We start from the raw sequence: 27,034 nt of genomic DNA, 5'->3' as shown, positions 1-27,034 counted from the left end.
ATAGCTCTGTGCTGATGTGCTGATGTACATCATTAAAAGCAAAACCAAATCAAATGAACACTTGTGTATCCCTGTGACCTCCTGGTTTGTGTTTTACAGGCTTTCAACTGGCTCTTGCAGGCTGTATTGATTATATATTATCACGTATACCAGATGATCTCTGAGAATTGCATTAACTAGATAAATGGCCTAAATACATTTAATTGAATTTTCATGCATCTCTTCAGTAAAGTAGAGGGATGTCAGAAAACAAGTTACGTTTGAATTTGTTTCTTTTATCTACAGTGATTAATCAAAACTTTGTTTTTATTTCTAGGTAATCACATTTGAAATAGAAAAGTATGTTTGGGAAAATCTACTAGTGGAAAACCGAGTTATAAGTGGCTACGATCTAAATTAATAAAATAGAAAACAAACGTGAATTATCATAAAGTGAAAGTAGTTTGTATATAACAGGCCATATTTTTATACATTTGAATTTCCTTTAGTAAATGGAGGCTTGTAATGGCTGCAAAAGTAAAGTAATTTCATCATACGTTGGGTGTTATTAAGACTTCATATACTGTTACTTCTGCAAGGTACTTGAGGTAGCAAAAACGTTACTTTTCTTGAGCAATATGATCTCTCTCTCCAGGTCAGTGAACTCAACAAAATATTAATGTTAACATATTTCACCAAACAAAGCAAAACTAAATATTTAATTTCAAAAAAAAAAAAAAAAAAAAAAAGCTCTGTAAGCTCTGTAATTTTTGCATATGCTTTATTATTTTGATTACTGAAGTTAATTTGCAGAATTCAGATGCTTAACTCACACAGGAAATTCATTGAAATTGTTAGAAAATTTGTACTTAGCAAGATCAGTGTCCAGTGGCACATACTGAGTCTTGGATGCTGTCTGTAGATATGGTTTAATGGCTTACATATAATTTGAATATACTCATGACAGTGGCAACTTCATTTAACACTGGCCCTGTAAACTTTCTTCAAGGACAACTAATGGGCATATTCAGTAGGAGTTTTCCTTATAATGTCATGGAATTTTGTACCCTAATTTGAACTGCATTACTGCTCTTGGAACACTTGAAAAGACTTTTAGGATTTCCAGTTGGAGCCAGAATAAGGGCATGATGAACAGCAATATGCAAGGACCCTCCTCTCCCCAGCCCTGCCTCAAATAAATCCTGTCTCCCCTCAGACTCCAATCTCCAAAATGGATGTATTAAAATGATATATGATATTAATATATTATAAATTATCTATAAGATTTAAGTGATCTGTAGTATTACGTGTCACCAAAAGAAGTGAATGAGACTACATTTTAACAACAGGCTGTCATACAAACACGTATTTTTCTAGATGTGGCAACAGATGGCTCCACTTCACAAAATAATGCAACTTTATTTGTATTTATATTCTCTTAGTCACTTCTTTAAGCCAAATTCACTTGCAGCTTGGACCATGAGGGAAATTAAAGCACAGTCTGAGACAGCAAGATGGGGGAGCTACAGGAAAGGCATACCTGCACTCATAAGGGATCCTCGCCATTTTTACCCTGGACAGAGAACTGGTGTAAAACCTGTGCTACAGGTTAGACCTCAGAAATGGATACTGATGTCTTAATGAAGCGATACTTTGTGCTGTCATTTTAAATAAGGTTTAGTTTTATCTTCCTAGTAAATTGTACTAAGTATGCAACAGAAACTTTATTTCTAAATCAAAGATGAAATATTTTTAACCAAAAAGGGGTTACCTTTACTACTGCACATATATTTCAGTAATTGTAAAATATATATTACACACACTGTGTATATATATATATTACACACACTATGTATATATATATATATATATATAAGGAAAAAGGGAGTGGAGGAGGATGAAACACTACTGCAAGAACAACAACCAGATGTGTTAACCATGGAAGGATGAGTAGGTACCAACATCATGATTTATTAGAATAATGGCATAGAAATAGTCTTATCCTGTCATAAACTTCTGGGCAAGCTATTTTTCTCTTATGCTAATCATAAATCATCATTTTGCTTTTATGCTTGAAAAGAAACACCTTAGACTACCTCAGGCAGTAACTAGGGAAAGAATGGTTTTCAACCAAAGGTCAAGACTGAATCTTATAGAAATTTCCATTTTTATGCCATCTGGATGCGGATAATACAGTACAGTATTTAGATTCAGATCACTGTTAATAGCTTTGGTGATAGAAACTCCCCTAAGGGTGAGAGGCTTTAACAAGGAAATGTCAATGCCTCACTCAGAAATAATTTTCTGAGAGACCTAATAATGATTTAAGTGACCGTTGTTGGGACATCATGGTACATGTGTGTGATGTATCATCAATACTGCAACCACAAGTAATATCTGTCCAAGAGAACTGATAGTCAGATGGAAAATACCAACTTTATGTAACTTTGTTGATTAAGATAAATCAGTTAAAACCCAGGAAATACCACAGAAAGCTCTGAAACATAGTCCTTGGCTGCTGTTAGCCCAGTTGTTATATACCTGACCCCAGGGTATATTTGGGTCTGCTCCCATATCACTAACTAAGAAGATCAAGCAAGAAATATCTTTAGACAGTGTTGTCTTAAATGGTCTGAGACATAGCTACAATACAATGAATTTTGGATTGAAGTTGGTCCTGAAATTGTGGGCTGGAATGAAAAGTACTTGGTATGGCTTGTGAGATTGCTCTGCTGTCTTAAGACTTCCTAATAATGTTGCTGACGATTCTTGCTGCTTGAAGGAAGAACCGTTGAAGGGGTCATGTAAAAAGTCACTTCTTTTCCTTGTAACATCAGAAAATGTGTAGGGTGCTCTGAGCCCAACAGCTAAATCTTTTTTAGAACCATGCTTCGGTTCATTTTTATTTTTTATTTATTTATTTTATTTTTTTAAAAGACCTCTATCTTTTGTGGAGAGCATCATGAAAATTCAGGAACTCAAATGGGTAGAAATCTGAGGGAGAGTGCACATTGGAGTGCTACGGGACTGTTACTTGGGAATCAGTCCTGTTGATTAATTCCTTGGCTTCCACAGATCATTTGCTTTTAATGAAGATAAGTTTTTTTGTTATTAGCTACTAGATTAGATAGATCCTACTGGATCAGTCACAGCTGGTCCATTTACAGCAGCTTCAAATACCACATTTTCTTGGAAAGTATTTGTTCCTTTGCCTGGACCGAGAACAGTGGTTTTTTTTTTTTGGTGTTTTTTATTTATTTATTTATTTATTTATTTTATTAGGCTCAAAGTCACCTGCCTGCCCAATTTACATTACTTATTAAACTCTCCTACTGCCAAGAATTTTTGAAAAAGGCATGTTTGTGAAAAGTTCTGGATCATGCAGAGAAGTGTATGGAAAGCTGGAATGGTAAAGTTGTAAGGTATCTCTTGCACTGTTCACTTTTATTGATGCTGTGGGATAGAGCAAGACTAATTTTGGAATGTGTTCGCTTTTCTGTGCTGGAAATGTGGCTATTTCAAAATTACATATGTATTTGTTTTTGAGAGACTCAGGAAAGCATCTAGGAATTTCTTTTAGAAGTTACATGGGATTCTATTTTAGATGTGATCTGTAAACTGCATGAAGAAAACTGGTTTATATTTAAAGTAATATAGTCATGCACTGGAGCAGAATATAGTCTGTATGTATAAACTGCACTCCTCTGTCTGATACTACCTCTCTGTTATTTACCAGGATAGCTCCCAGAAGATGTGAGTCACTGTTGTACTGTTATAATAGGCTCTGTACAAATAAGTCTCATGGTACAGTTCAAGCTGCCAGCATTCACTCTGGAAAGGGGAACGTTGTAAGTTCTTCGTCATAATAATAACTAGTTAACCTAGAGATGAAGTGTCTTGGGCCAAGCTCAGCCATGCAGGTTAGATGGAGAAGCAAGGTTTCTTCCTTGAATCTGAACAGCCACATAAAATGTAATTAAATCTTGCTCTGTGGGTGGGATACTTACAAATAAGTATCCAGAGAGAGACTTAAAGGAGAAGAAAGCAGTACCCTTTCCCGTTCTACATGTCAGCCCCGATTCACAGGGACAGAGACGTTTGGGGCCAAGGAAGCTGCTTTCATTGCTGCTGCCTTGGTTGGCTCTCCTGCTTCTAACAGTTTTTAAAGGGGGAACGTGACTGTTTCCTGAGTGATAGGACCTCTGAGGGGCACTTCTGCAGTAGCACAGTTTATGCATCACCTTTTCCTCAGTGGAATGTCTAAAGGCACCATCTAGTTGTGAAACTGAAACAGTAGTAATAGAGATGAACAAAACAGAGAGAATGTGTTGTTGCTATAGCCATGGCCTAAAATGCTAATAGTCTGTAATGTACCATAATGAATATTAATAATCACTAATAAATGCACTTTTATAGTGATGGAAAAGAGTGAGTTTTTAAAGTACTGCAATATCAGCTGTCTGCTTGAATCAGTGATTTGACACTGAAAATGCTTACCAGAAAAAAAGCACCTCTTGTCTGTAGCACGATAGATGTCCTGAGGGGCATGCAGAAGTCAGAAGACATTACTTTCCTGCAGTGTCTAGGCAGACGCTAAGATCGTTTGAAACAGGAGTAGAGGAAAGACTGCATGCATTTTCTTTTTGCTGTGAAGTTGCTTTGTGTAACATACTAATTATTCATTTCCATTTGCCACTTTTCAAATTTGTTAAAAAATGTTTACAAATAATGGTACTAAAATGTCTCTGGAACAATGTGAATATGTAAGCCAGCTGTTCTGTCTGGATTCACAACAAATATTTGCTTGATCTGGAGCAGACTTTTGATATTTATATACTTTTAGTAAATATCTATTTATTAATATAAAACCTTTCTGGTAGGCATTTCTTTCTCCTTACTTGAGTATGTGTGCTTATTGTTTAAGTTTATTTTAAGTTCTGTGCCTTTTCTGCATAGGATGAGTGTCTTCTAGCCCTGTAAAAGCAAAACTTCTTTGTGCCTGTAGAGTTGCAAAAGTCATGGCTGTGGTATAGCAATTATACCCCAACATCCTTCAAAGCAAGGTGTGGGGATGGTTGCACCAACAACAGTCATCACGCTAGGGTGATTGTGTCTTCTCATATACAAAAGCCAGTTGGGAACTGCGTATTTTAGTCTCAATTACTGCATCATTCTGTATCACGTAGGGCTCACTGCATGAAGAAGCTTCAGACTGAGTCAATGCTGTCCTGCCTTGCAGTAAGGGGCATTCTGTCTTGCCTTGGTTTAGCAATTTATTTAGGACTTACTCCAGGTACTGGAGGAGAAACTGGCAGTCTTTGATTACTGCCTGAGAAGGTGATGGCTGTCATGGGGTATACTCAAGGAACAGTAGTGTTTCCAAAGCAGTAAGATAAAGTCAACAGATGGAAGGGTTAAGAGTAGATTTTTCAGTAGACCTCTCAACTATTGACTTTGCCATCCTGATTTGGAAATATTCATGTCACCTGGAACTGACCAGAATTTGAATCACCTGCCCAGACATTAAGCAGAGACAGCTGCCAGTAGTTAAAATTATTTCTTGGTGGTTTTTGGCATAGAAAATTTTTAAGAATAGGAAAGGAGAGCCTTGCTAGGAAACGGTTTTCCCAAAACATTTTGGAATGTAAAGGGAAGGATTGATATCCAGCTTAGCAACTCTGTATATATCCTAAAGGTGTTGGACATTGTAGAACTGGCTCTCCAGCCCAATTTTTGAATTGTCTGCATCAACTTATCAGTAAAACACTTGAGAGGGAGGAAAGGTGACTCTCAATGGTAAGTGGCTTTAATATACGTGTCGGTTGGGTTTTGTTTGTTTTTCATTTATATATGCCAGCTTTTATGTCTTTGCAAACATGCCAAGAACATTTACTTTTTGTGCATTGATGTCTGTCTTCTCCTATGGTAGTGATAAATGCAGAGGTGTTCAACTCCTTTGAACTTGAGGAAAATTTAGCATGAGTTTCACCATGTCTTTTGCGTCCAGGGCTCTACTGCTGCTCTTTGAGACGTTCAAAGGTTAGGAGAGTGCCTAGGCCAGTTAAGAGCAGACTGTGCTGAGAAATAACACATTACAGTGATCGCTGCTAGTCAGAGTTGGTTCCTGGAGTGCAGCACGGCTAGGGTGTGGGGCTGAACCTCAGTGATCCAAGGGGGGAAGTAATAAATGATAAGGAATGAATGATGCATGAGGAAAAAGCATTAGGAATGTATCGGATTTATATTAATTATAGGTTAGCTCAAGGCCTTCACCGCAAAGGGTTGGTGGAACCGCCAATTTTTGTTGATAGGATGTTGGAAGTTTTATTCAACAATACTTGTTCTGTGCATAAAATTGGGACTTAGGTTGCTGGTTGTTGTCTTTTAAACTAACTGTCCTGTTTAGTAGAAATCTGAGCTGGGCTTTATGTTCAATAGGGGTTGCTTTCTCTTTTCCTGACTTCACTGAAAATTTAGGTGTTTATAAGGTACTGTAAGTATCCTTAATGGGAAAAAGAGAGAATTTCATAGACAGCCATCCCCTTCCCTCCATACTTTTTTTCCTTATCTTAATGAATCACCTAGTCTTAGGTGATTGCAGTTTAACTATGCTTAAGCACACTATATTTAATCGGATTAAGCTTGGTTTTGCAAGTCTTAAAATTTAGTTAATGGAAAGCTTACAAACAATGTAAGTTTTTTTTAGTAGGGCACTGTATTACCAACAGCTATAGTAAAGGGGAAAAAGAGTGTTTATTAGACATCAGAATGTATTTGTAGAATACAAGCTCTTTTCTTGCAAAAGAGCTTTCAGCTGAAGGAAAAACAGATTAGACTTATGGGAGGTGGGGGAACTAGAAGACTAAAGACACAGGGCAGGGGCTTTTGTGTATGTTAATCAGTGAAGAAAAAGAAACTTTTTCAAGACTTTGGAAAAGTAACTAGATTTTCAGTTAAACTATGGGAATATAAAATACACAAAGGGAAGTGAATATCATAATATTGAATCCTGTTTTATTAATCATGGGCCTTCTACTGTTCCCTGGGGTTAAAAAATGCATAGGATCAAATCAGTAGCAAAAAAAAATAAAATAAAAATAAAATAAAATTTTTTTTGAAGAGTTGTAGCAATTCAGAACAGGAGCACGGTAATAATTTCTTGACTTTTGTAATCATCTTCTAAACTTCTGTAAGAGGGTGAATCAGGGAAGGGAACTCCCTTGGGAGAGCTGGGGAGCCCCTAGCTCTCAGCAGTGAGGGGCCTGGGAGCTTGTTCTGAGCTCTTGTTCGCCCATACCCTGACATGGCAGAGAACCTGGAAGCTCCTGAGGAAGTGTTTCCCTTGGGAATCTGGGGAGCTGAAATACACTCACGCAAAATCCCTTGTGTTTTTTACTGAACTGAATTTAACACTAGGCTTTGGGCTGGAGCTGGGCAGGGGGGAGGTCTTTTTTTTTTTTTTTTTTTTTTTTTTTTTCTCCGTAGGAGACTCAGAAAGTTTGTTTGGACAAATTTTTATCCTCAGCAAGATAAACTTTTGAGTTCTTTTGTTAAATATTCGGAAGCACTGAGCAAGATTCACTGTTGTGCCTCAGCTCATCTCAGTACAGCTGGCAGCAAGGTAATGATATATAGGTAATTCTGGTAGCAGCGCTAACCTGGGGGAGAAATGCTGACCCAGCCAGACTGGTGCAGGCTGGCTCTGTGCTCGGGCTACTTTAAGCCCCAGTCTGGCTGTTGATAGCCTCTTTTCATTGGAAGTGCGTGTGACTGGAATCAGCACAACACCCTGGGTGCAAGTGGAAATATTTTTGTTCGAGAGAAGCAGAACATCAGAGAAGGAACATAAGCACTTCTCTTTTGCTGTATATTTAATGAGGTAGGGAAAAGCAGCCAAGCAGATCCGTATTTTTTACTTTCTTGGTGCATTTACCAGATAAATATCTGAAGCAGCTTTGAATTTTGTCTGGTGTTCGAATGGTTCAGGCAGAGATTGCTCTGTTTACCACAGCTTAGATATGAAACAGCTGTTATGCTTCTGGATTTTTGTAACATTGTTAATATAATTAGGTTGCATACAATTCACTGTTCCAATCTAATTTTCCAAGGATGCTGCTTTTGACACTCTGTAAAGAACATCATCTCTCTGTATGGTTGAAGTTTAAACATCCTTTTCTACAACCTGAATGATTTTCTTGTGTTTTTCTTTGGCGAAACATTTCTCTTTAAAAAAAATCATCTCACAAGAAAGAGCATCCCCAAAACATTCCTTGCTGCATGCACATTCAAAGAGTTCTCTGTTCAGAAGCAGAAGCCTAATTGTTAGTGAGTCACTTTTAATGTCTGATTCTGTTAAATGTACTGCAGATGAGATCTGGACAAAGATAAAAGGAATTTTAATCTTGAATACAGGAGAACAGCTTTACAGTAATAGATTGACCAGACAAGGGAGGAGACCCTTTCTTGATCTGCACGTGAAGTTATTGTTTAAAAATCTCCTTTGAAAAGAACAGATTTCGCTGTTTAATGTAAACCATGTTCCAGTTGGGTTTAATTCAGGATAAATGTTTTGGCTTTTTCTCTGCAGGCATAATTTGCTATTGACACATGTACAATGGTTCCAGTGCTGTTATCCTGTTTTCCTTTGTGTCTTTTAATCACCTGCTGATCCAGTATTTCCTTCATTTTTTCATCATGTGTAAACAATGACTGACCTCATCTCACCTCTCTTTGCACACTGCGGGGCATCTGGAAGATTTACATGTGGTGCTCATCTCTCCCTCCCCTATTTCCCCTCCCCACCCCCAAAGTGCTATGGTCTGAATAGTTGTTAATGAAATTTACATATTCATGAAATAAAGTCTTAAGCACAGGAAACCAACATGCAGAGTTGCATTAATATTACAAGTTCTACAGTTCATTTTTTATGTGTAAAACATTCGCATACCTATGTCCATATTAAAGATAAGTCTAACAGTGCCAGTGCACTTTTTTTTTTTTTTTTGGTACAGATACTTGCATGTGTATTTTGCCTTCTATCTAATGATCTCAGATTACGCTGGAATGTGAGCAAGTTTCATAACCCTCTCCCTCTGTTGTATGAATAAGGTAAACAGCACATTCCTTGTTTCATGGATGAAGGCAGATGAACAGACTTGTTCATGAACATACAGCAATTCTGTTGCAGAGACAAAAATGCTTCCTCTGTTAACCCAGTCCTTAACAATGAGACTGATGCTAACAATAGTTACCTGACAGAGGATTTTGCTGGGTTTAATGTCTTCTGTGGAAAGCTCATACAGGACTTTTGCATTTGTTTTAGGACATGTTAAGAGGAGTAGTCCCCTGATTTTTCAGATTGCATCCAGTTTGTGTATGTGACTTGTGTAGACTGCAAACCCTGAGGCTCCTGAAGTCTTGTTTTCCAGGTACTTCTGGACTCTACATAAAGTCCTAAAAATGGAGCTGAGGTATCTTGGGAAGTTATTTAGTCCATCTCCTTGCACCAAGAAGAAGTGTTCCTGGGAGATTTTGTCTTACCTGTTCTTTGAAATTCTCCTAAAGGATATACCACAACCTCCATATCCTCACAGTCCTCATTTGCATACAACTTGCTTGCTAAAAATATAAGCCTGTTATTGTTCATCCTAACCCAATATGCATAGAGAATAGTGTTTTCTTTCTTCTGTGCCTTTTGTTTTGTCACTTTCCTATTTGTACATGGTTACAAGCCTTCTTACCTTCATGCCTTCTTGCAAAATAATAGCAGTTCTTGATTCATTCCATGGCAGGTTATTTCTAGATCTCTGAGCTTTCCTTTTGCTTTCCTTTGGAGTTTCTCTCATTTCAAATTCATGCAGGTGACTACCCTCTTAATTAACATCCCCAGCAAGATCTTCCAGTTTGTAATTGCTTCATCACATAGTTTGTAATGTTGGAATCAGCCAACATATGAACTCCAAAGTATTAACCATGAAAGACGGTAAGGAATTTCAACTGCAGAACATTTTTTTTCTGAATTTCATTGACACTTAAGCACTCCAATTATGTTTCCATCAGTGGATTTTATTATTTTTTTTTTACCTCCTTGTGCTTCTATCCATCCATCAGTCTTCTTTTCTGTATATACTGTAGAGTTCACATTTTGATTATCCTTTTGTTTCCTATTTCTTGCTGTTTTTATTATTACTACATTTTTCCCCCATTTTTAATGAAATCTAATATATGTGTGTATACTTGTGCTGACTTTCCACATTTTTCTGATAATCTTCTTAATGCTGCTTTACCCTTGAATATGTGCAGTTATGACCTAAGAGCAAGCCAGAAGCACATCACCAATGAGAACTCTACTAGCTGGACAGTAATATTTTCATGTCACTGCTGCTGGCCCTTATGATGTGCATATGCAGAAAATCTTCTAATAGCTAACTCTGAACATCTTTCTTGCACCTTTCACAGTGTCTGCTTCCATTGCCAAAAACTGCATGTCTAGTGCTGTTTAGTCTTCATTTTGCTGCAGCTCTAATGATGTGCCTTTGCAGAAAATTATTTTTACTTTGCTTAACACAGGTAATGTTCTTGCTGGAGACAAAAAAAATCCAAGGTTTTGGTGCAAAAATTCAGGTGGTGGGTGCTGCCCTGTGTCACAGTCCAAGCTCTACTTTGCACTATAAGTATTGTTTACAGCATTTAGATAGAAGTTCCTCTTTACAGTGTTGTCAGTTGTCCCATCTTTTTGTTAATCATTGATTTTTAAAAAGAAAGTATGCCATTTGAATCCTCAGACATGTTACTCTGAAAATTTTAAATTTCACACTGTCCTTAGCATGTGCCAAGCTCATCTTCAGTGACCAGTTCTTTCCCTACCCTTTGGTCACATTCCAGGAAAGGGATGGAGCAAAATCAGTATGAAGTTGATGTTCTTTCTTCACATAATCTAATATGCAATTGTGAATTTATCTTACAACTTGTCTAAGCTCTATTTGTAATACAGGGTTTAGGAAATTTCAGCTAAGTCAAATTCATGTCATGACTGCTACGTGTTAAAAGTAAGCAAAGACAATTGCCCTCATTCAGCTGATTCAAGGTAACTTTTTAAGCTGGGTCATTTAGTCATAGCTTGATATAGACAAAAACAGGCTGAAACTTTTATTGTCTCAAATAGTAACAAAATGCACTACCAGCTTCAGCTGGTGACCTCAGTGGTTACTGAAGGCTGTTTGTTTAGGTTGCCACCAGTAGAGCTGCCATCAAGTCAATTGGAAGTCTCCTTCTGGCTCCAGAAAGACTTAAGTCAGTTCTTTAGGTGAGTGCATGCAACATATGTATGCTTCATTCACTCTCAGTAAATGCATACCTTTTCTCTCTCTTGCAGTATCCCTGGAGAAGGCTAAATAAGAAAGATAGTCCTTTAAAACAGGCAGGTATTGTAACTGCAATGTGAAAGAGGCAGCCTAGAATACTGGGAGGTTCTTTCTGGAATATAAAAATTAATGTATTTTCTAAGCCTAGTTTCATCATTTTGTTTACTTCCGAGGCTGATAAATTGCTGGGCTGCTGGTCTTAATACCAGCAGGTTAAAAGTATATATGAAGGACGTTTCTCATCATTAGTTCAGCTCAAAAGGATGTGCATCATAACTACATTTCTAATAATGACATTTGACTACAGAGGTAGATAGAATAGCATTTCAGATAAATGAAGGGAAGCATTATTGTAAGAATGCAAAGCTTTTAAGGGTTTAATGAGATTAAAGTTTCTTTTTCTTATCAAGGAACCATAAAGAAATTAAAAGAATGCCACTGAAGGGAAAGAATGTAGTGAAGCACATAAGAAAAGAATTTATCTGATTCTTTAAGTCCTAGAGGCACCAAATGAAAACAGTAGTGAAAATAATGGATTTATGAGAGAGAATAATGCACCTCAAACGTGGATATCTGTTAATTAATATCAGATTATGCAAGTAGTATTTCAGACTAGCCCCTGTTTTATGCTTTTGTGCTGCATCTTAGATTTTGGGAGAGGGAGCAGATTGTCTTGATTTAAAAAATTTAGTGTAGTGTCATATGTGAAAGTTGAGCTCCATCGCCTTCCTCCTGGAATCTGTGCTTGTTTCTTTTATTAGCTGAAACTTAAATAAAATTTACAGTGCTACCTTGGTATACAACAAAATCTGCTCTGACTTCTGGGGAATGTGCTTGCTGCTGATACCTATGGAATGCTAACGACAAAGGTTAACAATTCCCGACCCTCTCTGCAGAGTATATCACTTTCTTTTTTTTTTTTTTTTTTTCCAGACAGAAGTCAGGGATTTCAGATTTTTTCTGGAAGGAGGCTGAGTGTTTTTTTTTGTTGTTTGTTTTGTTTTTTTTTGTTTGTTTGTTTGTTTTTTATCATTTTGGTGGCATGTAGCGGAACAAGCAGAAACCCCAGCTTTGTTGTTTCACCCTCAAAGGAAAATTTTTCCCAGGAGCAGCTATTGAGGGTACTAATGAAACAAGACAAAGCATTTGTTAACTAACAGGACTAGTGAATAGCGAGTAACTAATTTACATGGCTTTACAGGAGCTCTTTATGAAAACCTTCATTATTTTTTTGGCATTGTCAGTACGATAATGGCTGTTATGACTGCCATCATCAGGAGGTAGACTGTTGTTTTTGTCTCTTCGTCTTCTTGAAGTGGTCAGAGAGAATCATGGAAACTGTACAGCTGAGCAGTAGTTGGCATATGATAGTAAAATCTGCAGCAGCTCTTGCTGCTATTTTGCAACTGGTAAGAGGCACAGACAGCTTAACTTCTAACAATTTACGTGGTTGGGTTTTCAACAGCCGCTCCTCTGCTGTCATAACTGAGGACAGCAGATGTTTACATCAACAGGGGAATGTCTGAAAAACAAAACAAATGTGTTCCTAACTGCCTAATCACGAACTTGGTCCTGCAACCAGTTATATGGATGGGCACGTCTAATAGTGTCACTTCAATGAGAAAAGGCGAGTCCTCCCGTTACTCAGTGACGGATAGACAGACTTCCCGCAGAGCTCCAGCAGGGGCTGTGTATAATTACAATTCAGCAGTTGTTAGCTGGCTGCCGACTGTGTGCTGTGCAGCAAGTTGCTTGGTAGAAACAAGTCAATAGCTCACCAAAAGCAAATATTTTGAGTCAGATCCTGGCAGTCACTGAGGGCATGGCCATGACAAAAAGTACTCGGTGCAGAACACCAAAGAATTTGTGTGATGCATCTCATCTCTTTCCATGGTGCAGGGTTTTTCCTTTGTGCCTGGAGGCGAACATCTCGTGATGGTACACAGAAACTATCGTGCTGCAGTCAGCATGCTCAGCTGAGAAGAGTCTTAGGCTGAGCTGATGGGAGCAAGAGAGTGCTCAGAGAGCGCTGGGGTTTGAGTTGTGCAGAGCCAAATGGAATCCTTTCTCCATTAGGAGTGGCAAAATGAAATAATCTCTGTAAAGTAGACCCTCATGTCCTTTCCTTGGAGCCTAGAGCAGGGAATATGTTTCATTTAAAAACATGAACAGATGGCACTGTCCACACCTCCTTCCAACCCCTTATGTTCCTTAGCCTTTTTGTTATCAAACTTGCACAAGATCTGTAGATTTAAGCTTGCTTCCCTCCCTCTTAATCTTAATGGAACTTCAACTCAGCTCTCACCTCTTGTCAAGAAAGTCTTAACACATTAAGTGTTAAGATAGCCTGGATAAAAGGTGGAATCCATTCCTGGCTGGCATGCAAAACAAAATGCTAAATGCTCAGTACTGTCTTGTGGTTAGAGAAGTTGTCTTTTACTTGTTGACTATAGCAAAGTCTATAGTCTGTCTTTAAAGATAAAGAATCATATTCAGATGAATACTAAATATATATATATATATATATATATATAGCATAGGCAAAACATTTGAATGAGAAGTAAAAAGTCTTTCCAACGCAAGTGCAGACACTGTCATGATTTTAGCACTAGCTATTATGTTGTAATGGGTTCAGACTGAAGTATTGGATATATCCCACATCCTCCTGCAATGCTAGGCTGTGCTACATGTTAGGATATGAACATGTCTGTCACATCTGCCTTTCAACAGATGCTGGTCCAATAAGTGCTCTAGGAAGCTTAGGAGATATAAGCAGAAAAGAGCAACTTAATTTTTCAGTCTTGATCAGGTCTGTGTATGAGACAAGCCAAAAGGTTATAGCAGATCTAGGCATGCCTAGAAGTAGAGTCTTAGGCAACCAATATATAGTAGCATAAAAACAGGATATCTATGAATTTGGATGTTTCCAGGGTTCAGCAATGTACTGGTAAAAAAAAAAAAAAAAAAAAAAAAATCATAATCTGTATGCAGAATATGGACACCAAAGTCCTGCATGTGTTAGTAATGTTTTTTTTTTTTTGAATCAGTATGTATATCCTGTTTTGGTAAACAACTGACTTCAACTCAAAGTAATCTAAAAGTAATGACAGCTGTATGAAAATCCTCTGTCATCATGCTGAGAGGCTCTGTCCCTTTGACTGCCTCTCAGTAATATTACTAATCAGTGTTCACTGATTGAGAGGGGCAATTCTGAGTTCTTTTGAAAGACCTCAGAATAAAGTAGTGTTGAGAAAGCTGTGGTAGAGGCTAAGGTATCTTTATTTAACAGTTCAATGATTGCTTGCACACTCTGTGTCTTCTGCCAATTCTATTAACTACTTGCTCTGAAAGGTAACACGTTTCCCCCCCAAAAAAATAAATAAAAAAAAGGTGTTCAAACATCCCACAAATGTCCATTTGAATATATTTCTACATAAATTCCATATGTTGACAAGCTTATATTTGAGGGAAAAATAGCATTTCTTAATCCTGTATTTGATTTGCTGTTATAGACTAATCCAATTGCCTGGATGGGAATAAACCTTGGTAGAAGATGATATTTGTCTTTGTTAATCGTGCAGAACACCCACAGCTCAAAAAATAGCAAGGTGGTATAACGCAACCTCAATGTCCATCCCAGAAAATAATTCTAGATGAAATGGGCCCCATGCTAATAGTTAATACAATCATTTCCTTATGCAGAAAAACTTCATAGAGTGATTTTGTTGTGGGTTTTGTTGTTGTTTTATTTTTCCTTCCATGTTTTACTTGCATGGAGTTTTCCTATCTTTTCATTTTTGAAGGTGGAATGTCCTTACTCCCCCCATGAGCTCTCACATCTTTTTAAAGATTTGCATAGTTTATTGGTGAGCGTTGTTTCCTCACAGAGATTACCTATGTGCCATGACCACCATGGTATTTGAGCACCATTATGGCTAGCTATGTTACAGGATAGAGTCATTCTGCTGGAGCTGTCCTGATGTAAGTTGTATTCTACGTCAGTCAGGTTTTGCCTTTATCAGACATCAACCTGCTTAAAGATAAATTTGAGGAACTATATTAATGAATGCACTTCTAATATGTCTTACCTTTTTTCTGTGCTAACTGCAAGATCATCTTTAGTATCAGTCTTGACTGACGTAACTATTTAGTACCTGATCTTACCATCCTAAGAAAAGCAAAGTCTTAGAGGAGTAACATTTTCATAAAAGTGAAGATAACATAGGAAAACAAAAGCAATTTTGTGCTGCCTATTTTCCTGTAGATAATAAATATTTATTTTATTTCTCTATTCCATCACCAATCAAGGCAGAATGGATAACCCATATGTGGAAGGCTTGGAAGGCGTAGCTGACATCTGAGCTCTGAAATAAAACTGTCCAGTTCTGTATTACTGTTCTTGGGTCTGGAGGCTCACTGCAGGACAGCTTTCAGAAGTACATTCCAGATACTGGAAGGACTGACTCTCATTGTCCATTTTCTCTTTAGAAGTCACCCTTTCCTCTTTATAAATTTACTTTGCAAAGTTTTATAAAAGCAGATGATAGTTTATGAATTCTGAGAATTCTTGTCCAGTTGCATTTGCTTATGCAAATTAACAGTATTGACTCATGAGCACATACAATTAATGCTTTTTTTCTCTACTCTGCTGTTTTCCTTCTTGTTCCTTTTCAGTTCAAATTCAGTTTGATTTAGAGAAGGTTTTTTTTTGTTTTGTTTTTCTTTTGTTGTTTTTTTTTTTTTTGTCCATCAGGCTATGTTTCTCAACACCTGTACTTTTGAATTCAGGGTTATTTCAAATAGGTAAACTCATATAACTTAAATAGAATTAGATAAACTGCAAATATGTTATCTGATTTATTTGCCTTTTGAATGTCTTGGTATTTGACTGTTGCTTTAAAAAAATGTATTTTATCCAGATGATTTGTTATTTTCAAAATCCCTTTCCCTTTTTGTAGTAGATGTTTTTAAAGACATATGGTTGTATTAATGTCAATATTAAGCAGGACAAAACAAAATTCAGGGTAGAAAAACACTTGTGCACCAAGGAAGAAGTTGCACAATTAGCTGCAGAACTTCATCTGTGGTAATCTTTTCTCAATTTATTGAGAATCATTTTAGTAATGGTGCCTTCTAAAATTGGAATATCAATTAGTTAACTAATTGTAGTTTAATCAGTAGTTTAATCCAGTGTGCTGACTCCAGTGTCCTAGACACACAAATACTGTCTAAGAATTTTAGTCAAAGAGGCTTGTTTTCATACATTATGTCCCAGTTACCTGTTTGTATTGCAGATGATGTTTAGTGACAACTGAGGCAAAGATAGATAACAGTAGGAAAGAATTAGAACTTTATCTTATATCTCTGAATAACCATTGGTCATCACTAGAAATGTGGGATGGTTCAGTTGCTAACACGGAATACTTTGGAAGAAGAGAAATAAGAAGGGCTGAGTAGCGAAGAAAAATACGCGTTTCATGGAGTTCTTCAAGATAATTACTTGTGTGAAAATTCTGGTATTTTTTAGGATTCACAGAAGTTCTTGCAAATAAATTGCTGATGAACTGAATGTACATGAAGGACTAATTTTGACCTCCTTGAATAATGATAGAGCTAACTTGGTACTTTCTTTTCGTGCGTATGTTAATGAATGACTTTTTGTACTACTTGACTAGATCTAATTTGTAGCATTCTTTCATGTTCTAGGCAGTGAAATCACTTTTTTTTTCCTAAATATGGCTCTAAGATTACCTATCCCTTATAATCACCTATCAAAAGATTTCCTGATGAAGAATAGTGTATTGAGGTATGCTTTAAGGAACTCTTCATAGCACTCGATAAATTTTTTGTTTTAAGCACAGTTCTAGAGGTTCTTTTTAAGAAAACTGAATGCTTGGAAGAGGTGCCATTTTGACTTAAAAAAAAAAAACAAAACTGCTGCCTTTTGCTCATAGAACTAATGCAATCCAAACAACAAATGTTCAGTCTTTCTGAAACCGCCCAAGTAGCGTGCCTCAACTGTGACATAAGGAACTGCTCCTTTGTAAATATATGATTAATATCCCACAGTTATATCTCAGATATATTCATTGTATCAACTAGATTTCTTCCAGTAATTTTTGGAACTTGCTAGAATAAGTAGCATTTTAATTGCAGTTTCATCCAACACAATGCTTTGTAAAATTTATGTATTTCGTTTTTTTTGCGGACTTTAGCATTAGGGTTGTGTTGGTGGTGTTTTAGTTTTTTTTTTTTTCCTCCTTCCTTATACTGTCTCATTTCCAACTCTTCTCCCAAATCAGGCTTCATTCACAGTTTCATTAGGATAGCTATTTTCACAGTGAAAAATGCCTAAATGGAAATTGCTACGTTTTTGATAGTAAAACCATATTTTTCTCAGCAAAGGAGTCTATTTTTGCTTGACACCTGTCCCATTTCTTTGGGAAAATAGACCAGTTTTTGAATTTTTAATGAAATGTGAAGAACCTTGAATTTTAAACTGGTTTTGATTTGCTACACTGCTTAGAGCCATAGAATCATTTAAGTTGGAAAAGACCTCTAAGATCATCAAGTCCAACTGTTACTTTTCTCACCCACCCTCATGGAGTTTGATCAGGACAGAGAATATATTTCATATATGCTGCTAAGACATTGGAAAGAAATTCTGGCTTAACTGACATCAGTAGTCTTCATTAATTTCAATTAGACAAGAAATACATCGATGATGAGTAGGCTACTAACGTAAAAACATATCCAGCTAGCTGCCCAGTCAGATAGAAACTTGAAATTCTCTTTGAAGGCCTCTGCTATCTCTTTGGCTTTTTATGATTACCCCTTCACATAAATGATTTACCAGGTTGTTCATAGATAGAGGATGCCTTGGACGTATTTGTGTGAAGGTAATTTTCTGTGATTATTTATGTTATGAGTTCTATCCCAGCTGCATTTTTTTTCCTTTTAACTCTTGCTTAAGAAAAAAGTCAGTGAAAGAAAAAATTCTAGGAATAGAACCATAAAATTTATATAAAGACTCCGGTGTTTCAGCTTTCAGTGGTGTTTCTAAGAAGTTGACAGTCTTTACAGATGCTCTCTCTCTTGCTATGGGTGATCACCCCATGAGCTGGGTGATCAGCTGGTTGTGGAAATGTTGGATTCATGTACAACAGATGAACTGAATTCCAAGGATGGTCTTTTCTGTAGGTAAGTGGGTACTTCCAGCAGGGCTTTAACAAAGGCAGAGCGTGGGGACTGGTCCAATTATTTAAAAATACTCAGGTTCCCCTGAACTCAGTGGCAACAGTCAGGGACTGTTCTTTTGTTTGGAGATCTGTAATCCTTTCTCTCTACCACTTTGTGAACTCAAGAAGCTGTGTCTTGCGTCATAGTGATTTCCTCATGACTATTCTGCTTTTAAGCCCACACTGTGTAAATTTCAATCCATAGCGCTTGCTTCTCCAGGAAAATCCCATTAAATATATCTGGATTTTTACTAAATTTCAGTTATGTGGTACACTGTATTGAACAATAGATCCTTTATTATCTCAGTATAAGGATAGGCCTAAGTGTTCTTTCCATGTAGCTTGAAAAGACGGGAACATAATACCTGAATTAAATTATCTCTATCCAGGCATGTATTTGTCTTTGTATTGAATAGTATTTGGATTGAATAGTATTCTGACAGTAACTGCAAACAACTTTCATTGTGAAATTTTTATTTTTTTAAACTAGTATGCAGAGGTCATCTAATTTTATTTTAAATTATACAAAATAGACCACAGAACGTGTGAGAAGAATACTGGATTTTTCAATATTTGACTGTGAGGAAATTTGCAGTGCAAACAACAAATTACGAACAACAAATAATTTGCAAGCATTCCACAGGCCGATATAATGCATAAAACATAGATTTCTAAATGATTAAGTTATGATTCATATACTGTGGATAATGATTTATGGGCAGATAACAAACAGAGAAATTTACTGGTATTAATTGATTGCTGTAGATAATTCAGTTCAGGCACTTGTGATTTAGACAGGATTTAAATTAGTAGCTAGTAATATGTGGTGTTTGAAATCCATTGAAGATACCCTCAGAGCATCTAGCCCCCCTCCTATAAGAGTTCTTAGTTTAGTTGTTTTTTTCATGATTGATTTATGTTTGCTACTAGTATTCACAGAATGTTGTTGATGGCGTTTATGTTTATTTTGAATAAAAATACTGCCTTAGCTTTTAAAGGCAGCACAACATTATTTATTTTTACGTAATATAATTTTTATGGTTAAGCTTAATCTTTATTAGTATTTGTAACTTTCCTGCAGACAGTTCGCAGCACATAATTAGATTGTGTTGACTGCTGCTTCTTGTTCTTACTGATGATTAGGAATCGTACTGAGTTCAAAACATTTCCAGCTCAAGGAAAAATTTTCATTCACAGACTGATATGTGGTTGGATCCCTTGTCCTAACTTTTTAATGCTTCCAATAGATGCCTTTGGGCAAACCGAAAGTACTAATAAATAGGATAGATAAAGAAAACTATCAAAGCCCTGCTGAAATAGCTACAGAAAAGCAATCAAAAATATTTGCCAGTGCTCTGGAATATTAGACATTCATTACAAAGCCACTGCACAGAATAACTGCGGAGCAATAAGTTCACTTACATGCAAAACTGAATTGCTTCATAAGGCCGCTTTTATAATCTGAACATTTATAGAACAGCCAAATATTTTCCAAAGAGATTAAACTCACCTGGGTCCCAGTCTCTGGTGTGACTTCAGGAAATGAAATGTACCGATTCACGAGTGCTATGTGCTGCAGAAAATGAGCCATGATCTGTCCTAGCTAAAAGGAGTGAGAAAACCTCGCCTTTCTGTCATAGCAAGTTGCATTCAGTTGCAAAGTGATTTGGCTGGCATGAAGGGAAAAGGCTATTTTACATAAGTTAAAAACAAATGTGTAAGAGGTTGGGAATCATGGCCTTTTGGTGTGGTACCAGACCTGTTTAGATCAGATTTCAAGTCTGTGGCCCTCACACAGAACTTGTGACTGAGGGAAGCAGAGTGTGCAGAAGAGGAAGCCTTTGTCTTGAGCATGAATAAGCATTTGGAGTGAGCATGAGGCTCCCACTTGCCTCAGGATGCAAAGGCAGCTGGCAGCTGAATAGGGGTAGCGCTGTTTTTCTAGTTGAGAGCAAACAGAGAAGTTTGTGGTAAAAGTAGCACAAGTAGAAGCAGTACAGGGAACTGAGCACAGCCATACTGTCCTGTGGTGGCTGATAGGACCAACGCAGTACCAGAGGCAGAAAAACAAATGAGGGTCCCTGTTAACAGCATTAGCGATAATGGGTAGAAAGAGATCAGATCAATTAATGAGCCATTGGGTGGGATGCTAGGAGCAGGAGTGGGTAGGCTTTTAAGGCTTCTAAGACTTCTGTCACTGAAAGTAAAAGCTTGTCTTGGAGGGACAGCATGGCAGACTAAGAAGCTGTGCAACATTGCTTTTGTTAGTGAATGAAGGAAACTACAAATGATGGAAGAACAAAGCCACTTCTAGATATGAGGAAGCCTTGTCAGTAGCTATCAAGGGAAGCCAGAGGTTTTGTGGTTTGTGGGCAACTGGAGGGAATGATCCCTGGATGCAGTATGTCTGCTCTAGGGGTTACGGATTGGTGTTCAGATTATGTCTGCCACAGGTTTTGTACACTGGTGGGCTGTATGGAAAGAGACTGACAGTGAATTGGTTCTGAAATTTAACAGGACCCTTAACATAGTTCATTCTAAACCCTAGGGTTGGTGTACTTGTATATATACTACCTTCTGCTTCGCTGTCCCAGTAAGAGAACTTGAGAATTTAATTCTGTGGTCTACACTCTCCTTTTCTCCACTGCATTTCAACACCAATCTTCAAAGCATCATAAAGTTGTGTTTAGAATGATTTCACATCATAGGAGTCTGTGTGTGTGTGACTGTATAGCTCTCGGTATGTGACTTCTTGCTCTTGTTCTTTCTCCCCCTATTTTATTATCAAGCCATACCACTTGGTTACATCAGTTGGTGTTTTGAGAGCTATTTATAACGTTTAAAATAGCGTGTGAAATTGCTATAATGATGTTCTTCAGTGCACAAGCAGGTGAATGGCTGTATGTGCGTGAAAAAGAAAATAAGATTTTGCCTGTTTCATCAAATAGCCAGAAGAGTGTTTTCCACAAAGCTAAGCTTTTTTTTTTTTTCTTTCCTCTCCACATTCAAGACAATACGTCTTGTTAGTGTCATTGCTATGTACTCTGTTAATTATGTCCCCCATGGGCTAGCTAATGGTGATGGCTGCCTTGGAGTACTTTATGTGTATACAAAGTGTGTGTGTGTGTGTGTATATTATAGTAACACCACCAAATACAGAAGTAGTTTGAAACCAAAAGGTCAGTGTGATTTCAAGGGGCAATTGTTCACCTCAGATGGCTGGTACTGTAGAAACCTGGAGAAAGTGCTTTGTCTTAGAGCAGCTGAAGGTTAAAGAGAAGCAACATAGGATAGTGCTTGACTCACTCAGGGACCTTCAGAAGTTTTTTTAGTGAGGGAGGGTGGTGGGATGAATTATCTAAGGGGTATCTGAGTTGGACCTTTTGCCAAAAGGGGATCATTTGTATGAAGGAGATAAAGTACAAGGTAGTGCTGCAGCAGCAGGAGGAAGAGAAAGAAAGCAAGACTGTAGCTGGGGCAAAAGAAATGCTCTGAAGGGGAGGTTTGAACAAATGGGTGATCATGATGCTCAGAGACACTTTAAAATGACAAAATAGACTTATGGCATCACCGTACCTCCAGCAACTGCTCCTGCCAGCTTTAGGACCTGACTGTCTCTTCCCAGTAGCCTCATCTCTTCACTGCCACCTGCTTGCTCATGGCTGGGAAATGCCTCTGAGCACCTGCATCTGAAAGGGATCCCTTGAGCTTAAGGGAGATGCTACATAAGAGAGAGAACCCCAATTTTTTGTTTTCCCTCCTACTGCTATTTCAGTATTCTTATACCGCCCTGCAGGTGTTCCCTGTGGTGCAGTCTCTGGCTGATGGCCTAAAGCAATCTGTTCATCACAGCAGTTTTACCTTTCCAGGAACAAAGCCCTCTTGTGTAGCTGTGGCATGCCCTTGTTCTGCTCAGTCTCCTGCTGCTTTGGAGCTCTGCCTGATTGGAATTTGGTCCTTTGTGGACAGAAGCATTCCTGTTCAGAGCTTTCACCCAACAGTGCAGTGAGGTCTGTACAAGAATAATCTTCCTCCGTTTCTGGAAATCCCTACTCTAAAACAAGTTCTTAACAAAAAAGAGCAAAGCAGAGCACCCAAAAAATCTCTGTCAGAACCAGCAGAAAATTAAGTTAGCTGTGTAGTATTACTGCAGTGCTTTTGTTTTCTGGGTTCTGGTTTAATTTATTCTTGTAGATGTCCTGAATGTTTGTAGATTTTATTTAAGCTAACTGAAAGGCAAACTGTAGAACAAGTATGGATTTAGGATAGGGAAAACGTTGGCTGTTATTCACTCATTCCCTTGGTATAATCTGCAGAGTCAGATATGCTCATATCAAATTAGAAAATGGGGTTTATGTTGTCCCATGTGCTTGTCTAACACATGGTGGACCACTAGAAAACTCATTATTTTTTTATGCTTCTGTCCTCAACAGTCTTCAGAGGGGAGTCCTGCCATGCCAAAGTCTGATTGTTCCCATTGCAAAATTTATTTTTATATAATAGAAATTAATGAAATCAGGCTTCTTCAGTCATTTCAATTGCACAATCCCTCCCCAGATTTGTTGCTGAAAGTGATGCATGCCTCCTCTCTGAATGTTATTTCAGAATTTCAGTTTCTGTCTCAATGCTGGAAAGATCTACACTGTGCATATCAATTCCCAGTGCATACCTGTGTCCAGCTGGGTCATGATCTGTCTTGGAGATTCTAAGGAAGTCCTTCAGAAAGGTGTTCTGTACATACTCACACCCCCATAGAAAACCCATGCGTGTTGTATGTCTGTCTCCAGAATCACACAGCAGGGGTATTTTGGTGCAGTATTATTCCATCTGTCCAAAGCATTGAACTCAAATGTTTTTCTAAGGGATGTAATCCTACTTGTATTTAAGCTAAGTCACCTTCTGAAGGTAGAGAAGCTGTCTGTCTCTATTGAAGATGGAACCCAGCAGGAGTGGGCCCCAAAAATTTGGTGATGGTATAAATCCAGGCCTTTGTCTTCTGAAAAGTACAGGCATAAGCATGAAGAAATTACTATTCTGAAGCAGGTGTAATGTGATGAAATGCATTCTTCCTTGTTACTTAGAAGAATAATGGCCATTTAAGCAAAGTTAAATAGGATGGAACTGCACATAGATAGTTGAATGAGAAACTTCAGATCTAAAATTCTTTCTATTTAGGGGGAAGCTTGGAAAAAATATTGCTTCAATTTTTTCCCCACGTCTCGTTCTTACATTTACAAATGTGTGAGTTTCATCAGCTTATTTTAATTTGGCTTTATACAACAGGTCTATGGCAACAGCGTCTTTCCAAGCCACTCTTCCTCTTCTAATCAAAATGAGTTAGTTTTATTGTATTATTATCATTATTGATCAATTTTTGTACTTTCAATCATAAGCTTACAAATATTTTCTGAGAAAACTTTTCCCAATTTGGTTTTCAGATTTTTCTGAATAAGGGACTACTAAGAATTTCCAATTTTTTTTTTGACTTAGCTACCTGCAAAGCCATGTTAAGGACACATCATAGCGATGCTGAACTGATATCTTTCAAAAAAACCTCCAATCAGCATCAGGTTGTTCTTTTTCCATTTCATTTTATGTGTTGTTAGCATATCCAGATTAGAGTTTAAAGGTAGATATTATAAGACAGATAAATATTGAGCTTTTTACATGCTGATGTGAAAACCCACTGTGAAACTATTAAGAAAGGTAGAGAATTCAAAGCGTTCTGCCACAAGCAGGTCATTTTGGGTTCTATTTGGAGTCTTCGAAGTAACAGCAATGATTTTGGATAAGTGAAATGGATACATGCTCATGATATGTTCACTTAAAGTATCCTACTTTCTTAAAATGCCAAAAAAAATATTTCTGTGAGACTGAAGAAAAAATAAAGCAAAAAGATGGGAGAGCCTCTGAAATAGGGAATTTTGATTTGGAATTTTTGAAAGGGCATGGGCTCAACCTGGCTATAGCAGCATGTCTTCTCACATTAGAGAGATCTAATTCTTATTTGTTCTGCCTGAGAAATATTTCATCTTATTTAGCTGGAGATAAGAGAATGCAAGAGAGATTCTTTCTCTTGGGCACAATCAAGCTGAGAAAGGGAGAAAATTAACCCAGCTGCCTGCAGCTGTCATGAATCAGAGCTTGTAATCATTTTCTAAAAGTATGGGCCTTTCACAGTCATACACAAATGCCCCTTTAAGATCATTCTGTTGCTGCATGACCCCTAGGTGACCTGGCTGGAATGGTTAACTCTGAGATTTTGGCAACATACATTTACTTTTTCATAGGCGTGAGCAAATTGACTGGAAATGCACTGAGATGGAAGAACCAACTGAAGAATCCTCCTAGTAAACAACTTAAATCCAAGAGACTTTTAAAACACATATCAGTTGACAGAAGTCATATAAATGAGTCTTATATAACATGAGAAAAATAATAAAAATGCAGTGGCTTTATGTTGTTTTGAGCGTGGGTCAGGCTACATTCAAGCTGCCTTTCACCTTGAGGTAGGTTTGAATAGAGGAATATTCGAACAAGCCTAAGATTTCTGAATATCTTTCCTCTCAGAAAAAGGACTTTGCTAACTATACAGCAATTCCAATTTAGCATCATACAATTTGGAATGATTCAGTTTTCACTGCCCAAAACAAAGTAAAGTTGCTTTGCATGAAAATCTCTTGAGCAATATTTCTGAAGTGTTTAAAGAGTTATACATGTAAGCCCTATTCATGTGATAAATCATTCCAGTTTACTTTTTCAAAGTACCTACATTCGAACAACTCTTAGTCACCTCCCTCCTCCTGCTCCAGCACCACCTTTAAATAGAAGACACCCCCCTAAAAAAAATAATAAAATCCTTTAAGATCCTTTGAGATTGGTTTCAACAGTTTTTGAATTGATTCCCTCCTCTGTTGGCCCAGCAGGATGGGAGGAGGCTGGATAACAACAGATTCATGGAGATGTGATGCAAGAGGTATGCAACTTCTTGGGAACAGGAGACAAAGAGAACACCTGCTTTTGTGGGCTGTCTGCATCACCCACCAATATGCGGTGTGATCCATGTAAGCGAATACCTACTAAGAACACTGCAGAGTATGCAGAGTGCTGCTTAGATTGTGTGGAGTCGCAGAGACTGAACAGCTATAACCACCCAAGAAGTTCAGCAATAATCCCTAAAGATTATTACATCGGACATTCCTTATTGGTGTTATGAAATCCATTTCATAACAGTAAAAAGCTGTAGTCGGAGTATGTATTTGGCTCAGTATAAGGAGTATAGCAGCCTGCTGGCAGTTTCATTTGTACCTGAATTAGTATAGACTGTTCCTGAATCAGGAAATAAGCCAGAAATCTGAAAAAATGAATGAAGGTCTTGTATTTGAAGATCTCTGATAACCTTGGAGTTTAAAAAAAAAAAAAAAAAAAAAAAGCATCCATAAGGAGGAAATAGGCACCTGCATAATGAAATGTATCCTTCAAGTTACAAGGCAGTATTGGTATATTTCTACTTTTCTACTTTTTCACTACAATATGATACTTGGAGCATATCATGCAGGAAAAAAAAATAGGTTATGTGCATATGTAAACTCAAAAACTAGTCAAGATCCATGCACTAAAAGTCCATGTGTTCAATAAAAACATTTTGCATCATGCTGTATTTCATGCTGTATTTGGCATATTTTGTATTCTTTGCAACATGCTAAACTTGTTGGAAATATCTATAAAGAAAAACACCTATATCTTTAGGTTGTGATATTTGTATTACATAGGAGTAGGAAGGTACTTTTCAAGTCAACTTTTAAATGGGCTTAACAGTATTTTAGTCCTGAGTTTCACAGCATATTGATATATTGGACTGTTTGTCTTATTGTCTTTTTCCAAAGGATAAAATTCTCATCAAGTAAACATTTGATGGCTTGGTCTGTTAATTTTTGAGTTAAAAACTAGCAGGTAAGATGGATTTCATTTCCAAAATCTCATTTGGAGGTAGTAGAAGCCACTTGCTTGAACAATAATTTCAATGGATAACTAAGCAAGCGTTCATTATTAACGGTTGTGCCAAGTGTGCCATGTAATTAAGGTTGCAGTATGATTTCCATTGAAGTGTCAGTGCTGTATTTGGGTAAGGCAGCGCAGGCTCCTGCATTTCTGGAACATTCTGTTGATTCTGGGGAAAGTATTGGCGTGACTGGGAACCCACGTGAAATCTAAAATAGTAGGGCTGTGGGATAAATGTGGTAAACTAAATACATAGTGTGGCATGCACAGCTACAGGCACAACACTGGAAAAATAGGCAACTGTCAAATTTTAAAGTAAAGAAAATTTGACTGTCATCCTTCTCAAAACACTTTGTTTCCCCTGACTACTTCTGTAAAGAAATGCAAATATTTACTTAGCTGGTTGAGGAGAAAATAGCATTTCTTTTAACTATTTTCATGCAGGTGAGGCTT

At 37.4% G+C, this 27,034-nt stretch overlaps 1 long non-coding RNA gene across 1 annotated transcript in view; it reads left to right on the top strand.

Moving 5' to 3' along the window:
- The first annotated feature begins 5,554 nt into the window (after positions 1 to 5,554).
- LOC311445325 overlaps positions 5,555 to 27,034 on the top strand; it is a 243,321-nt gene continuing 221,841 nt past the window's right edge. Inside the window, exon 1 of the long non-coding RNA XR_014698344.1 lies at positions 5,555 to 5,775. This is a non-coding gene — a long non-coding RNA (uncharacterized lncRNA). The remainder of the gene's footprint in view (positions 5,776 to 27,034) is intronic.

The sequence above is a fragment of the Aythya ferina genome (genome assembly GCF_964211825.1).
Source record: "Aythya ferina genome assembly, chromosome: 1".
Lineage (NCBI taxonomy): Eukaryota > Metazoa > Chordata > Aves > Anseriformes > Anatidae > Aythya > Aythya ferina.
Note: the sequence above shows the minus strand (reverse complement) of the source record. Positions and strands in the feature narration are given on the sequence as shown.